This window comes from Pithys albifrons, chromosome 6, assembly GCF_047495875.1.
Source record: "Pithys albifrons albifrons isolate INPA30051 chromosome 6, PitAlb_v1, whole genome shotgun sequence".
NCBI lineage: Eukaryota > Metazoa > Chordata > Aves > Passeriformes > Thamnophilidae > Pithys > Pithys albifrons.
The window spans coordinates 27,138,959-27,156,579 of NC_092463.1; the positions used below are offsets into that span (position 1 = coordinate 27,138,959).

The following is a 17,621-nucleotide window of genomic DNA, read 5'->3' on the forward strand; positions in this document are numbered from 1 at the left end:
AGCAGCAGGTCCAAGTTAAAATCAGTTTTCCACTTTTAGGAATCAAATGTAGGTAGTGGATAGTGGGCATAATATGACCATGTTAACTTAATCCCAAGAGAAAAAATGCTGCTAAATACTATATAAACTGTTAGAAACTGAGGAGCAATGCTGGGCACTCAGCTAAGCAAGAGTTACTGCTTGTGTGATTACTTGAGGACACAGGGCAATAAATAAGAAAACAACCAGCACTAGTTTTGCACCAAATGAGAACTAGTGAATTGAAGCTTTCTGTAGTAAGGGGGTGATCAAAATCAACTTTTTTCTCTTGTTATTTAATATTTGGATCTTGCCAAGCCTTTGAGAGTTAGCTCCCAGTATATTCCAGGCTTATCTTCACATTTCTTGCCATAGTTACACTGAAAGGCAGAATATTGAACAGTGTAAATACTGATCCCATTAAACGTGATATGATCTGAAACACATTTCCTTTTTTACAGGAGTCTAGATAACACATTTTGCTCAGTGGAACAGGCATTTTTTTTAGGACCTGGGCAAAATTTCAAAAGCGCTTCAAATAATAACCCTTTGCTATTTTCAACATTCACCTTCCTTCTGGTGAACTATCAGCCATACTACTCACACGATTCAACTATGCCACAACTTCTTTATTTGGAACTTCACATTTCTACATAGTGAATATGAAGGAGTGAATGCCCTTGCAGTAAAGCCAATTTTTGTAAGCAATGTTAAACTTGTGTCCAGGGTTTAAGATAACCCTTGATTACAAGGATTTAGGAGAAAATTAAACATGGGATAGATTCACTCAGATCTACCTAATCTGAAGTTCCCTGCACTTCCTGAAATGCATTTAATACAGGTTAACAACACACTAGACTAACTGTACAGCAATTCTGGCTCAAAATAGCAATACCTGTGCAATACATGAGAAAAGCAAACAAACAAACAAAACCCCCAAAGACTTACAGAAGCACCAAAGAAAAAAGGCATCAAAAATCAGTATCTACTGAAAACACGACAACAACAAAGGATTTGCACTTTAAGAGTGTGCAGATCATGTGTGGGCTTGTTGCAGAGGGGAGAACTTCACCCTTAGATGGTTGGCTTTTTCACTAGAATAGTTTCTAACAGAAAAAACAAACACTGAAGAGTAGATGGAAGAAAGCTTACTGTTTCCTAACTTATAACTCATTCATCTGCTTTTACATATACACACAATACAGGCATATATATGGTATAAAAAGAGAGAAATCAAAATACACTCACTCATAAAGACTTGCTGTCTTTGACAGATTAAAAAAAATCTTTAAGGCACTGCTTCTGCATTCAAAGAACTAACTGTGCAAATTACTGGGGAGAAAGAATAAATAAACTCATCTAGCAACCCAGTTTAAAGATGTCACGCTGTTTTATCCCTATCATTAAGAGACTTATTTTAGTGTCTTTACCTATTAAGCTTTAACTTTTTCAGCATCCTCATACTGCCCCTTGACTCATACAGACTTACCTACATTATTTTGAGGGGTTATTTCTTCTACAACTGGCTACCTGGAGGGCTTCCAATGTTCTGTGGTAAACTGTTACTAAGTTTTCCACTATCACTAATCAGTAAGACAAATGCAGTCAGAAAAATGGAACATTTCGGCAGTTAAAGCTTTTTCTTTTTAAAAAACTATAGGAGTGTTTGCTATGCAAATTCTCTGTAGACCCTACACTATTGGCAATAATTTACTGGGACTATTACCATCTCAGTAATACTGTTTTGGCCTGGATAAACTTAATGGGTGCTTTTGTTTTCTTTCTCATTCCTTTAAGAGAAAGAATGACAAACATGTAAAACTGACAGGTTTTCAACCTGTCTATGATACACCTGAAGCAATGGAAGGGGCATAAAAGCACAGGGACAGGAGGAACGCTTTCATCCTGAAAGGTTCAGAGATACTACTTCCATGACTGTTCCTTACCCTGGCCCTTTCCTATTTTTGTAATTCTTCATTTAACAACATTCTTTAAAAACAGATCAGATTACTCTAAATATCTTGGACCTCCAATATATGGCTTACGCTCTGATTCTGTCTTTTAGGATCCCATTTTTTGTATCTCTGATACTATGTGCTAAAAGGGAGAAGAATGTGAGAAATGAGGTCACAAGTTCCCCTGCATAAAGGCAGAGATTTCAAAGCACTGGCAAAGACAATTTAAAAATTATAGGACACATAATTTAATAATCAAAACCTCTTTGACACTTAACAATTAATTGTAAAATATACATGCTGCCTGTAGCCAGCCTATGCTCTTGAAGTCCACTGTTGGCCCACAAATCCATCATGTCCTACTGGAAACAGCAGGTGCCCTTTCAATTTATAAGGATGAAAGAAAACCACTATAATTTCTATATCTTTTGCTATTTCTTTGCTAAAATGTTCATTAATGAAGAAGAAAAATGGGACAGGAAAAAAAAAGCACAAGATACAGTCCTTCTCTTTTCCCATCCACATTTACTTTGTTCCCACACTCAGCTAGCTGGTTTTGGTAGCTGTAAGTGGTACTTTGGGATAAATACTTTACATGTACCACCACCCAGTCATTCTGGTAGAGGACACAGTACATATCTTCTTATAAAAAATACAAGCTTCCCATGTTTTCCCTACCCTACACTCACCCTATAAATATCCAGCAGTGGTCCCAACGGTCTATTACTAACTTAGCTCTCCAAAAGCTGTCACTACAGTAGAAGCACTGGCAAAAACCTGGTTCTAGGTGCTGAGCACATAAAAACACCTCTGCCCACACAAGCTCTTCCACTGTTGCTAGAAGAGACAAGCGAATAAAAGACTGAAGAAAAGCATCATGGGAAAGCTGGGAATGGTCTTTATAAGTGTCAGTCCTCAAGTGGCATAAATGTCACAGCTTTTGGGGGAACAGGTTATTTTTAACCCTTAGGTCTGCTGGGTGGCACCTGAAATAATTAAACCTGACATTGTTAGGGTTAAAACGTCAAGAAGGAGAGAGAGCTGAAAAAGGAAATTCCCCAGTTTCTTAGTAATGAAAAGCTGAGAGTATACCTTCTGTGATTGTCTGTGAGATGCTTTCACATCCATGTGTCAAGGGTTTTTCAAACTGACAACTTGCAAATTTGAAATACAAAAATGCCCAAAGCGATATTTTAGTGGCTCAGGGAAACTCTTGTATGGGAAAAAGAATTCTTAAGTGAAACGTCTCTAGAAATCACACAGGGCCTGACCACGATACTCTAATTATGCTAATTGCTTCAATGCCCTTGCTTTATTTATGCTGAGCAGCTAAGATAAATAAAGGAAAATTGCTTTGGATCTAACTGTATTCATATCAGAATGCAAACTAGCCTGTGTTTGTTATGTGATTGCTGATCTGTTTACACTAAATTCTGCAGGTAATTGCAGTTTTGATTGCACATTTATTTCTAGCTGCACAGGTCCCAGGACTAGGTCTGTCTGTTTTTATAATTAAACCATTTTGTAATATCTAAACTCACTAAAGAGCAAAATGATGCTTTAAGAATTTACATATTTTATGCATTAAAGATAATACTTCAGTGCTCACTGACAGAGAGGGAAAATTCTGTTTATTACAGAAAAATGGACAGCATGTTCTGGATTTGAAGAAATTTGAGACATCTGTTCCAAGGCCTGTTCACTGAGTGGGACAGATGTCCTCCGCATCCCCGTAATCTGTTACACAACACCTACTCTTTGAACTTTCAGTTATAACTTTCATATGAGTATAATATGTTAACAGAACAAGACTGGGGCTTTGGTGATTAACCGCAGACCCTAAGTAAGAGTCAGCACCCGACTGCAGTTTTAGAAGTGGAAGTGTCTCCCTGGGAAGAATTGGGAGGAAATACAATGCTGTGCAATTGGTGTGTCTTTAGCTCAGACTTCCACAACAAATTGCCACTATTGTTATAGTCTCCTATCGTTCCTCAAAAAGAAACAGTATTATTCCCATTTTGCAGCAGAGGAGAGTGAGATGTAGAAATTTGACTTGTCCATGGGCCATACAAGAAATTTGTGTCAAAGATGGGTATGAAAAGGATTGCCTAAATCCATATCTTTTGCTTCAAGCACAAAATTATTATTATTACTTATACATCACTATAAATGTGTATGGCATATTGCAGACAGATAAAGTGACAGGTACTGCAGAGTTGACACTCTCAATTATAAAACCATCCTTCTGTCCTTGGTGATGAACTTGAGGTGAAAAAGCTTTCTGTTTTTGTTCCAATGTATTTAGCACCTTCTGAAACCTTAATTTGAACTTCAGCTGGGGTTATTTCTTCCTTTCCACCTCCCTCAACACATAGGCACCAAATCTAATCTTTTTTTCCTTCTGTCTTTGAGAAATGCCCATTACTATAACATTACAGAGAAAAACTCCCTAATCTCAGTATTACAAATTTAGAGCAATGTCATCTCTCTATGGCTTCTTCATCCATCATCAATTCCAAAATCAGTAATCCAGTCTGTCTTACTTAATGGAAGACTTAATATCAGCCTATGCAGACTAGTCTGGCAAGCCTCTTAGCTAGTTTATAGTGTAGCAGCACACTGTGATAAGGTTGCATCAATAGGCTGCTTGTACCTTGTGTGCACCAAGTATAAAACTGAAGGCCAAAGGAGTTAAACCTCTGAAGAAGTGCACAGCGGCACATAAAACTCAGTAGCACCAAAGCAACTTAATGCATTTCTGTTGCAATTTTAGCAGTTTACAAAATATCATAAAAATGACAAAATGTAGTTGCCAGTAAAACTAGTATGAAGGTAATGAGGTAAGGTTTATAAAACATTTCCTTCAAATACTGGCCAGTGTGTAGCTCTGGATTCTTTGTTTTGAAGCTTCTGAGAATTAACCGAATGCACTTTCCCTTCTTCTCCATCCTCTTATTCATTATCCCAAGAAGAGATGTTACTACTTTTTTGGCAGCACTTTATCAGTTCTAACCACCATTATGAAGATACAGGACTAAATATCAAAGTTTTCATTCCAAATTGGACACAGGAAGAAGACTTCCACATTTTTCTTCACCCACATCCAAACATTTTGGAGATGGAAGCAATTTTTAAATTGCCCCTTATTCTTCAGCATTTCACTCTTCTGCTCTGCGAGCACTGAATACCTTTGTCTGTCTGCATTTGATTTTTCCTTCCCTATAAATTATATCAGGCAGCTTGTGGAATTAACAATGGAATGCTTCACCAGCACCCATGCTTTGAAAACTCTTCAGTGTTTTCTCTATTAAAATGAATACTGTGAGAAGTGGGAGATTATGAATTCCCAGTTTTTGTTTTGAATTTTTCCTTTGAAAGCATGGAGATATTTTTTATAGCTTGGTTGGCAACAAGGGGATGCTGCATAAGCTATAAAGCTCCCTGGTGACAGAATATGGGAACATCTTTACAAAAAGGAGAACTAGAAAATGGACAGGAATCAATTGTCTTTGACCAAATGTAATCTTTACCATTAAAAGAAATGGTATATTATTGTTTCCAATTTTAAGCAAAAACTTGTTTTTTCCCATTTGAAATTGACTAATCATCAAGCTCCTCTTTCAACTCTCACTTCCACAAGTGGCACTGACTGCTTAAATCAGAACACGAATGAAAGTTCATGGCAATAGGCAACACTCAGTGGCACATCACAACTGGCAAGAACTGGTAAGATTCTGCTTACAAGGCCTTGGCATGCCATTTAAAACTCTAATTTGACAATAAATATTTTTGTTATAGAAAGTTCTCTTAGAAAAAAAAATGTATTCTAAAAGGGTTTACTCATTATTCTTTCAATTTCAGCTTCTAAAACTTAGAAGAATCATCCATCCAAGATTATGGAAGTAGTTGGCAAATAAGCCCAAAACACTTATTAAAAAACCACCCCCCACAATGCTTCCTGTTCCAAAGATGTCTGTATACAGATGTTGCCATACAGAACTTTTCAGCCCAAAGATCATAGATTCAAGTTCACAAAACCAGTTAATACATCCCTTTATAGTCACAGCCTGTATTCATATTCTAAAGGAGAAAAGGCAGCATATTTGTTTCAAAAGAGACTTACAGCTGAGTCTAACCTTTTATATTTAAATCACCTGGAGAATCATGTCTTTCAACATACCCTTAACAGACAGAGCTAATCTCTAACTCTTCAACTGGGATGGAGTGGTACTGAAACAAAGAAATGACCTCTTCATTTGGTACCTCCAGGTATTTCTCCATCTATTTTCCTTAACCATACACAAAGCTGTCACAATTTAATGAGTCATTTCTATAAGCCTCAATGATACCATATATAGTGAGAGCAGTACTGCAACAGGGAAGGATGCAAATACTTCCAGCAGATATTGCATTTCTGTCTCATGGTCATCTCCAACTTTTTGCAGCCTCAACATTGTTATAAGGCTTCTGTGGTATCTAAATTATGTTTAAGTTTGAATTTTACATCCTGAGGATTTGTTCAAGTTCTTATCTATGCATCTGTAATATTTCAATCCTGCTATTATAATAATAACATTTGCTTAATGCACACACTGCTTGTTTAGTTCACCTGTATGGGATAAACCTGCACATCTGCATAATTATTCATTACATTGAATTATTTTATGTGGCATATTATCTTTAATAGTATTAAACAGTGGCAGATAATATTACCTAGCTCAGATGGGGAAGGCTGGTGTTTCTGGATTCCATTCCATGTGCTCTGTGTGGATAATTTTCCATGTTAGACTGATATTTAACCATCAGCTAAATACAGACCCTACAGGGGCATCCCTCTGAACCTACAAAGACAAGCTGGGAAGCGAATAATTTTCTAAAGACTCAGATGGAGGAAAGAAATCCCTGAGTACCCAGTTTGCCTTTAATTTTACTGCCACTACCAACACCAGAAATGCTTTAAAACTGTATCTGAGGTTATGTTTGTGGAAAACTCACTGTATTGAACCAGGTCTGTCTGAAGACATCAGTATTTTACAGCTCTCAGCACATGATGTGATTCTTGAGGTGTCCTGCACAGGGACTTGATAATCCTGATGGGTCCCTTCCAAAATCAGCATATTTTATCATTTTAGATATGCCTTTTAATGTGTACATGGTGCAAAAGAATTCTTTGTACCATCAACCACATTCTGTTCTCCCACAGCCAGAGCGAAAGACTTTGGCAAGGTGAATTACTAAGATGCTACAGAAGAAAGAAATATCCCCTCATCTACGTATGTGCAAAGCACATTTTTACAGCCAGTCCATGGACTACACCATCCTCTCCCCTTTATACCAGAAAGGCTGCAATTTTGACTCATCACTTCCCTGTATAAACAACTTTTGCTCTCAAGGTTTAACAGGGTACAGGGGAGTAGGAGCATGCAAAACTCTGCTTAAATTCTTGACGCACCACTTTTATACTGCAACATATGGGCAGTCTTATGCAGAGTCTATATGACTGGAAGTCTTTTGTGCATGGATGCTGAGTTTGCTAGGGCTTGAAGACCAGCCTTTAAAGATGGATATAATTCAGCTACTTCACTTTCATTCTGATGCAGCAGCAATTTCATTCAAGTGTAAGTTCTTTGGATTCAGTTGCAGATACATATGAACACAAGGAAGAAAATTTACATTAAATTTGGCAGTTTCCTGAGTTAGGCTGTCTTTCATTCAGGTACTATCAGGTGTCTCTGAAACCACCGAGGACAAGGCGCATTACCCTAGAGATTCCCTACTGCCCTCTGTTGGAGTAGGAGGATATTTTGGTCTCTCGATCAGTCAAGTTTCTGAGTGAAGACTGACCATGTGGTAACTGCACCTGTCAAAATTATCCCACTTACAGAGTCATAAACCTGTTTTCGATTATATTAAAAGACGGTGTTTCACTTTGCCACATTTTGATTTTCATTCTCATAAGTTAAAAGAGGGTTAATACAGAAATGCCTCACATCTTTCTGATAAGGAAGACTGCCTCAGTATGTTAGTCTTTAAGCACTTTTTGAATCCTTTCAAAGTGCTTTATGCAGTATACACAACATGATTACTTTTCAAACATATCCGGGCAGACATTAATACTAGTAAAGAAAAAAATTTTTGTCAGCTACGAACCATCATATGATGATAATTTTGAATACACATAATAATTTTTATGCAATTTCTTTACTGCATAATAATCCAAAAGTGTTTAACAAGAAACCTTCACAGTGAAGTAATGAGAATACCTCTGAAAAATGAGTTCTGATAGAGGAAGCTGAGACAGGTAGGAGGGGAAATTCCTTATTAGTGGGAGCGTTCAGTGAGATTTCATCTTCAAACTGCAGCATCATGAGAAAGCAGAAAGAGTCAGAAGTGCAAGAGGTTTAGACAGAAATGCCATGGGTAAGATAGATGACAAAGTTACTTTAAAACGCTGATGAAGACTCCAAATGGAGTGATTTTGCACTACCCCTTGAACTCGCAACTTGCCTGGCTTTACTCTTTCCAGTCCTTTGGATTCAAGAACACTGAAAGCACAATTTAGAGACAAAATTGCAGTACTCATTATGTTATTTTTGTTTTATTGCTGGAAGGTGTAGGATATAGTTTGTAAAAAGAAACTGTAACTGAGTACCACAGGACTATCTGACTGTCTCAGTGTCTTACTTGCTTTCAGTGCAATATTATAGTATCCATTATAACTAACTGCCCAGAACAATTTGCTTAACTCATTTAAACTAAATTCTGACCAGAAATGAAAGTTACTAAATTACCAAGGCTCTAAGATGAAGCTGTTGCCTATACTACATCTGTAGAATGCTTTAATATATATTCTGTATCCAGTGACTTTTTTCTTGATCTCATTGCCACTACCCTGTACTTTAAACCTCTGGAGAATTCAATCCAACGATCTTCCATGACTAACAAGCTATTTAATTCACCAATGGTTTCCTTCATTATTTTACAGTTGCAGCTTGGGAAAAGTGAGCGTATGTACTGACAAGACTATCAGGACTACTGTAATAACACTATACTACTAGCAGGTTCTTACTTAGAAGTAATTAAAAGTTCTTGAAAGAAATGCATGCTTTTCATTTGTACAATGGCAGCAAAGGATATGCAAACTAAAGGCGGCTTGAAATGAAAATCAAGGTTCACACATAAGAAAGGATTTTACAGTTATTATTATTTTTTATTGTGTGTAAGTGACTTAGAGAGAACAGGTTTATCCACAGCTAATTCTTGCTGGAGACCTACAGGACCTTCAAATGTAGCCTGGACATAAGTGAAAGAAAATCATTTATACCTGATAGTTATGAAAGGTCATGAGTGAAGAAATAAATTGCACATCTCATAGGTCCAGCCTTAGGGGAGGGAGGGAGGGAGAGGGCGCATTAGTGGTATCATCTGTGTAGGGCTTTTTCCTGGAATGTGAGTACATTTGCATGTTTGCAAAACCACACAAAACCTTATTAAACCACAACTAGAATTCACACTTCTGTATTTATCTTTCCTGTTCTTTCCTCGTCTAATCTCCTTTGGTCCATACTCCTGCATTCTCCCACCTCACTTGTGTTCAATTTTTTTATTTCTACAGTTTCAAAGGATGTCTTACTGTCAAATAGAGAACTATGCTTCCTAAATTCTAAACTGAGAAGTAAAACTAATTCTCAAATTAACAGCATGCTAAGGAAACTGATACTCCAGCCCAAGAAATGCACCTGCAAACTCTCCTGCACAGCAGGTCATAAGTAGAATGAATTTAAATGGCCTGATCCCCACCACATTTGTGAGCAGCAGAATGGAACTTATTATGCTCTTATGACATTGTAATTGCACCAGTGTGGGGAATCTTGGACAATTCAAACCACAGTTACCACTTTGCATCAATGCTGAACAACAGCTAATAGCGCACCACAAAAATTTCTGTTGAAAATCTCCTTTAGATAATACTGAAGGCTACCTTTTTAGAGGTTTATCACATAACTATGTGTCATCAGGTGCCCTATTGTGGGAATAGAGTTTATAAGGGTGCAGGCAGCACTGTTTGTGTATTTGTATAGGTCTAGCACTAAATCATACCTTTTTTTTGTTTCTAGTTATGAGATAACATAGGTGAAAATGTCTAAGGTTTCTGTAAAGTATGTGTTTACTATAAATTAATTCACTAAGAAAGTTAGGCAGGACAGGCTATTTTAGGAAAGGTAAGCTTAAAGAAAAATAACGGCAGCAAGTAAAGAGCCAGCTGTTTCTGTTTTTGATTTATTCCATATTTCAGAGTTGCTGCTTCTATAGGGAACAATATGCAAGGCATTGGAAATTCAGAAGGCACTTCTTTTGTGTATCATAAAAATGTGCTGCTAACCTACAATACCCTCTTAGAAATACAATTCAATAAGGAACTCAGTTGGGAAGATGCCTCAATAGAACAACATGAAAAAGTGGTCAATACAAGTATGGTTTAGTTTACCTTACAAGGGATTTTGATGCTGGAAATAAACAGGGCTTTGAAACTTTTAAAATAAAAATCAAGATAAACACAGGCCTATATTTTTAATTCTCACATATATTTAATGTGACTTTTTAGCAGATCATTGCCTCTGAATCATCACTTCTATCAAGCCTATCACTTGAGAAGTGTTACAGCACTTAGCCCTCAGGGCAAAGATAAGTCTTCACCATTGTCACATACAGTACACATATTGAGCCATATTATGCTGAATGGGAATACAGTACACTGTAGAAACAGTAGTGAATCTTGCAGAATATCCTGAGATACTTATCAAGCTGTTAAAGGAGACATCAGTCTTTTGTCTGCATTGCCCTTGACACATTATGAAGGAAAGTATCTGGAAATTCTTTTGTTTGTTGAAGAACCCTCAGACCCCTTAGGTCTAATGTAGGTTAAATGCATCACAGATCTCCTAAGAATGGAAAACCACCTTGAAACCACAATCTGAACTCAGCAGAAACAAATAAATAATGGCACCGAATAAGTAGCTCTGAACACCTGTAACAAAATGTAAGTCTGAAAATCCACATACATCCTAAAATAGGAATAACTAAACCTGGACATCCGGAGTATTAAAACCAATCATCTCAACATAACAAAACCAGAATCAAACTGCAAAAACCTTTCCCAAACAACTGCTACCACCAGGGCTTAAATGAATGATGGGAAATTTTACTACATTAGCATCAGATTAACACTGTACTTATTTTCAAGGATGAAAAAATATCTGCCTGCATTCAGAATTTGCTTACTGATTAACACACACATCACACAGCAAACATCCTGTACGACAATCTTATTTTTTTTGCCTCCCCATTTATTGCTGGTGTTAAAATCTCTAATTTACTTTCTCTACACAATCATCCTTGCAAGACTTTGGATGGAGAAGTTGGGGACAAGAAAATGAAAAGAAATTTATTGTATAACCCAGATTGTTCTGTTTGGGTTGTTGTTTTGCTTTGTTTTGTTTTTCATTTTTTGTGTTCCCGATTTTGTGACAGAAATTATGCAGTTAACAATTTTAATAAATGCACGAGCTAAATATTAACATTTTTGTTGTTTTTGTTTCTTTTCTCCCTCATAAATAACATAACAGCCAACAAAACTTTCAAAACATATAAAGAAATAATATTTTTCCTTTCATATTTTTCCACAGGCAAATCAGAGAAAAATTCATGGCTTTCCTATCTCAACAGAAACATACAGAATAAAGAAAATGAAAAATAAAACCTCAATGTTTTCTCTAGTTTAAACAAAATAAAAAGTTGACCAAACATGAAATTGACTTCTGGTTTCCAAAAAGCATTTACATCTTCTCTTAGAGATTGGCTTGACCAGACCTTAAGAGCACAGAGACACATTGTCACACGCATCTGCTGTGTATGCTGTGTTGGAATGTGTAGCAGGTGAGATGCCAGCACAGAAGCACAGGAGGCTGCCAAGTGCCGTGCCCTCTACCTCTTTGCCAATCCAGCCAGACTGATGGAGAGCAGCAGCAATATGCTGGCACTGAAGCACTGCCTTTCATCATCAGCCACCTCTCTCTGGCCATCACAGCCTGGTTTGGGTTGTGAGGTCAGGGTTGGGGTTGCGAGAGGTGCGTAACACTGTCCCACCGCCCTGTGGCAACAGTGGCTCATGTTCCAACAGTAGGATAGGATGCCTGTTGATTTTTGCCCACCCTACACACACATCTATAGGTCTTAGCTTTTGAATTACCTACATCACTAGAATTTCAAAGCCAGTTAAACTTTCCATATAAGTTATCAAAAAAATGTGTTCATGTACATATTTCAGTTATCAGCTCCCCAGGGATACTGTGATCAGTATGCTGGGGAGCATGGAGCAACCTACCAGAGACAAAGCACAAGGAAAAGTGATGGTATTGGTGGCCAAAGAATATGGCTTTGGTAGAAACAAACTAAACTGAGACTTCAGGGAGCATAGTGCTCACAGCATCCTACACCCTGAGCAGATTTAACTTGCACAGTTGCTACTTAGAAGTAAGGCCACTTAAATTACCTCAAATCTTGGAGAAATTATCTATTTTATATAAATGGGAATTTAGGATGTTTGAAAATTATTATTTTGTAACACTGTCTTGATACAGAAACAATACAGGGAGGAAGATATCACATGAATATTCTCACCATCAGTTTGTCTCTTCACCTCAGCTGTGAGATGAAACAACCTTTAATTTCACTCCTAAGACTACTGACTGGAGTCAAATAGAAATGATGAGTTGCATCAAACTGTACATGGAGACTGTAATGTGTATAAATATCCAAAGGGATTAGCTAAGACCACCAAACTCATTTCACTTATGACCTATTCAGATTTGAAGTCAGTCTCTTATCATTACTATTTTATTAGAATGAACCATTCTTAAACAATTTATCCAGAGTATTCCCTGAAGCATGCATTCAATCAATTCCAGACATCCACTTTTTTCCTGGACTTTTTTCTTTCCTTCTCACTAACACATTTTGTTCTACCAGTACAGAAAAACATACTTTCACATAAGGGCACCTGAAGATCCAAACTATGCCTTCCTTATGCTGACAGCTGGTAGAAGACACCATAGTAAAACTCAGTGTCACTTCAGAAGGAACTTATTAGGGCAACTTAACAGATAACTGTTTCTAATCCACTTTAATATTTTAAGGATTTCCAGTTTCCACTCGTTGTCTCCTGCTTTTCAGAGCTCAATTAGATGAGCAAAAGCAATGACTGCTGCCAACGTTTTCCTTGCCATGTGATCTCAGTACTCTCTGGGCAAGGTTAAACAATATTATATTACATGTAGAAAAATCCATTCAAAATTTATATTTTTAAAAAAAAAATAAAGCAACATGGAAAAACACTTGCCTAAGCACAGTGCAGAGTCACTGAATGCAATGTAATTAACATGGAAAAAAGGAAGGCCAAGGTTATGGTCATCAATTTGTATTTTGACAAAATAATGCCGAGAATTTGCTGATGTCCACCTAAAGGGTTCAGCCAGTTCAGTCAAGTAAAACAGAAAGTACAGAGAGTTAGTAGTCCATTTACAGTGCACTCATCCACGTATTATAAATCAGAAGCTGAAAGCTTAAACTTTCTCCAAAGTACTTCTATCATCACAGTTCTTTCTGTTGAACAGACCTCAACTAGCTTGCATGAAAGTTTATTTATAATAGAATCTTCTCAGCATATATCTGAAAAAGCATATAATTCCTCATGAGGGAAGGCAAAGGGGCAGGCTCTGATCTCTTCTATGTGGTGACTAGTGGTAGGACCCAAGGAAACTGCATGACACTGTCTCAGAAGAGGTTTAGGTTGGATATTAGGAAAGGTTCTTCACCCAGAGGGTGGTCAGGCACTGGAAAATGTTCCCCAGGGAAGTGGTCACAGCACTAAGCCTGACAGCACCAGGCTAAGGGTTGATCCTTATGAGTCCTTTCCAACTCAGCATATTCTGTGGTTGTGTGAAGCCTTTGGGCAACACTATCAGGCACACAGTGTGATTCTTGGGGCTATCTAGAGCATGGCCCGGAGTTGGACTCGAGGATCCTCATAGGTCCCTTCCAGCTCAGGGTATTCTATGACTCTCCAATGTTAATAGCAGGACCAGCAGGTAGGTCATTGCAGAAAGAACACTGCTTGACATTTTACACTGTAAACTGCCCAAATGACCTTCTTTCTATAAACATGATTGAAAAGATAGCGTTTTCACACACTTGGGCAACCTTTACCAAGCAGAAGGAATGACTGGCATGTAGAACATCATCTACAATGCTCATTTCCTATTCTTTATGGCAGGTAAATTGCATAAGGTTGGCAGCTACTGAAGAAGGCTTCTACAAACAAGTTTCCTCTATGGCAAACAGGAGTCATATCATAGGGTTCATAGAGCACTTTTCAGAGAGCACAGCTGCATAGAAAGTGCCTAAAAGAGAACATTACCAATAGTTTATTACCAAGGATCTTTTCTCATAAATTTCATTCAGTATTTCAGCTTCCCTATTGATTATATGGCAGATTTTAAATGGTCAGAGACTGAATCCAATCAAACCTGTTGAAAGAAGCAAAAGCGATCAGACTGATGAGAGTATATTATGTTATTTACAACACAAATGACTTGGTTCCTGGGGCTTTCCTCAAATAAAGCAGTGGGCTGAAATAACCAATGATTAAATTATGTGGAAAGCAGCACACTGAATTTGAAGGCCTGGATTCACTATACAAAGATTTGGAACATGAAATACTATGAAGTCAAAAGAGTATTTCTCTCATTTCTGCACACAGACATGAACAGATAAGAGTTATAACTGTCTCTATGAATAAGTACAAATAATTATTTTTATCTACATGTCTACTACTATGCATGAAAAGAATTACTTTATCTGTCACATCTGTTTGAATATCCTTAGTTCTTGTATAGCCAGAAGTGTCATATAAAATCTCTGCGGTCAGCTTAAAAAAAATTACCTTGGCTAAGCTGAGAGAGTCATCAGTTTGGTTCTACTCCAATTTCTGCACACTTGGGTGCTTTAACCAACAGCCCGAGAGGTCCTTCATATTGAATGAAGCCCCCTGTGGTCTGATCCCATGCTTATCATGAAGAGACAATCACAACACTCATAACACTTACAGGTCATCAAATACAGAGTATGTGGAGTTTAAAAGGATGCAGAGCATTTTCAAAAGAAAAGCCTTTTTGAAAGTTTTGAAAGGATACAGCTATATCTATTTAATTAAAAAAAAAGAAAAAAAAAGAAAAAAGCAAGCAACCAAAAAATATCCAAACGCATAAGAAATGAAGCCAGCAGAAATACAAGCCCTACCTTCTCAACCCTGATTACTAATAGGAAGAGGTATCTACTCACCTCCTAAACATAAGAAAATTCTTTGTGAGGTTACTCCCAAGTTCAGGCTGTCCTAGCTCTGGCCTGTTAGGATAAGAAAAAAGACCAACACATGCTGGGAGCAGGTGAATGGAAAAGATGGGTTGAGAGGCATATCTTTGGAAGTTCAGGTAAACATCTGAATTGAAATCCTGATTCAATGGCCTTAGCAACAGGTTTTTTGCTGACTTCATTAGGATTTCATGCCTAGAATAGGAAGTTTATGCAATTTCAACTTGTGAACACAACAGTAACCAAATCAATAAACAGACCCTCTTCTGAGGAAAGCTCAGGCTATTATTTAATTATTCTAGACTTTCATATATCTTCATATATATCTTGGGACTTAAGAGTCCTCTGAAAGTTATATTGTAGGTAGATTGGTGTCCTTCATTCTCTCCTGAAACACTGATATGCTTCTTCTCTACCATAATCCAGTGAGTTCATCTGAGAGCAACAGAATTAGATCACCAAGAAAATTCTCATTCAATAGTTTTGCTGTTCCTGACCTTCCTGGAACAGTAAGTCTACTCCAAATTTATTTGCACTTTTATGGAGAACAAGAATGCCTGTGTGTAAATTTTTTTTTGTTTCACTGTACTCTGAAATGAAACATTTCCCAGTCTATCAGCCCATTCTATCTCCTTTCTTTCTCTCTCCCTCTAGACATCGGGATGTGGGTCCTTGGTCACTATTTCACCCATAACAATCAAGTAAAGAAATTCAGGCCCTAGCCTTTTAATATTTTCTTAAAACCAGAAACATCAGGAGTCATCTAATACCTCATGACCATAAAACCAGAACTTATTTTATTTAGCAAGTAAAGCCAACTAGGTTATTTAATGAAGCAAGCTTGTTGCAAATGTTAACATAATTTGGCAGGATTTTCTTGCCTGGTGTTGCCATGCAGTTTAAAACAGATGGCAAAGCTGAGCATAAAAATCTCCCTTTTACAGCAATACCAATAACAATACTGCTTGCATTATAGGCCAGAAGGCTTAATGGAAACCTCAGTAAAATTTTCCATGATAAACCAAGTGCTGAAATAGAAAATCAGTTCAGCCTCATTTTTCTGCCCTATGGGAAGAAACATTCATTATTACCTACTCATGAAAGAAGAAAGGTATATGGGAGAATGTGCAGGATGCTTAGTAAAATTAGATATCCTTTCTAATATTTGATAAACAGTGGTTGCTTCCAATGCAACCTGAAGATATTTTTTAAAGCTGCTCCTGCCCCTAAATGTTACTGTCTGTAGCCTTTCAGATACACTTATTTTTCCTAACTTTGCTCCTTTTGACTCGTTTTTTTTGACATGTCATCCTCTCATTCAGAAGGAAAGCTTGGAAAGTTTTACAGGAAATCTGAGAAAGGACAGGTGACATGACCGAGCAATGCACCCTAGAACCAAAGAATGAGTCTATAGAAACTGAAGTGTGATGGTGGTCATACACCAGAAGGCACTGAGGTTTCACTACTGTTAGTGGGAACTATAGGTCTGGGTTGTCTCTGTCCTTAGGCTGATCTAAACTCACTCAGCTGCCAGGCTGATCTTCTCCCAGTCACTTCACCTCCTTCATGGCAAAAGGCAGAGCCACACTACAGGGACAAAGGGCAAAGACATTTGGGCCCACTGGAGGGAGGCTCACAGTTACCATGATTGGAATGTGATGAACATCTTCATTTTCACTGAGAAGTTCAACATGATACTAGGAGATAAACATATTGTATTTGTATATATTTTAAACAATTTGCATATGATCATAAACTCTCTGGCTTAATGGAAGGATTGGGATACAGTTATGACACAAACTAAGATACAATTTTGTGGGTCTGCCTAATTTGTGATTTCTCTTTAGGGGAAATTGATCAAAAGGATACTGAAAAGATGATGACCCTAATCATGAAAAAGAGGTATCTGAAGGCTGTTCACAGATGGAAGGAGTCTGAGATAAATAGGAGCCAGTTAAGGAAATTGGTAGGAAATTTTGGGGAAAAAACACAGTGTACATGAGCGTTCCTAGTTTTAGTAGCAGTTGGGTGGTATTTAGGGACCACTAGAGCACGTCAGAGGTAACAAGCACTAGTACTGGAAGTCCTAATTTTAAACAACCTCAGACTAACAGTCTCTATTTGCTGGTGGTTTGTCCATACTAAGATCCTATAAAGGTAGTGGTATGAGAGGCGCTCCTGTGATAACCATCACAGCCTTTAGTAATATTTCTGTTTCAT

The 17,621-nt window shown here is 37.5% G+C and overlaps 1 protein-coding gene across 5 annotated transcripts in view; it reads right to left on the reverse strand.

The window, feature by feature from the left end:
• NPAS3 (neuronal PAS domain protein 3) overlaps positions 1-17,621 on the reverse strand; it is a 605,164-nt gene that overhangs the window by 206,059 nt on the left and 381,484 nt on the right. The window lies entirely within an intron of this gene.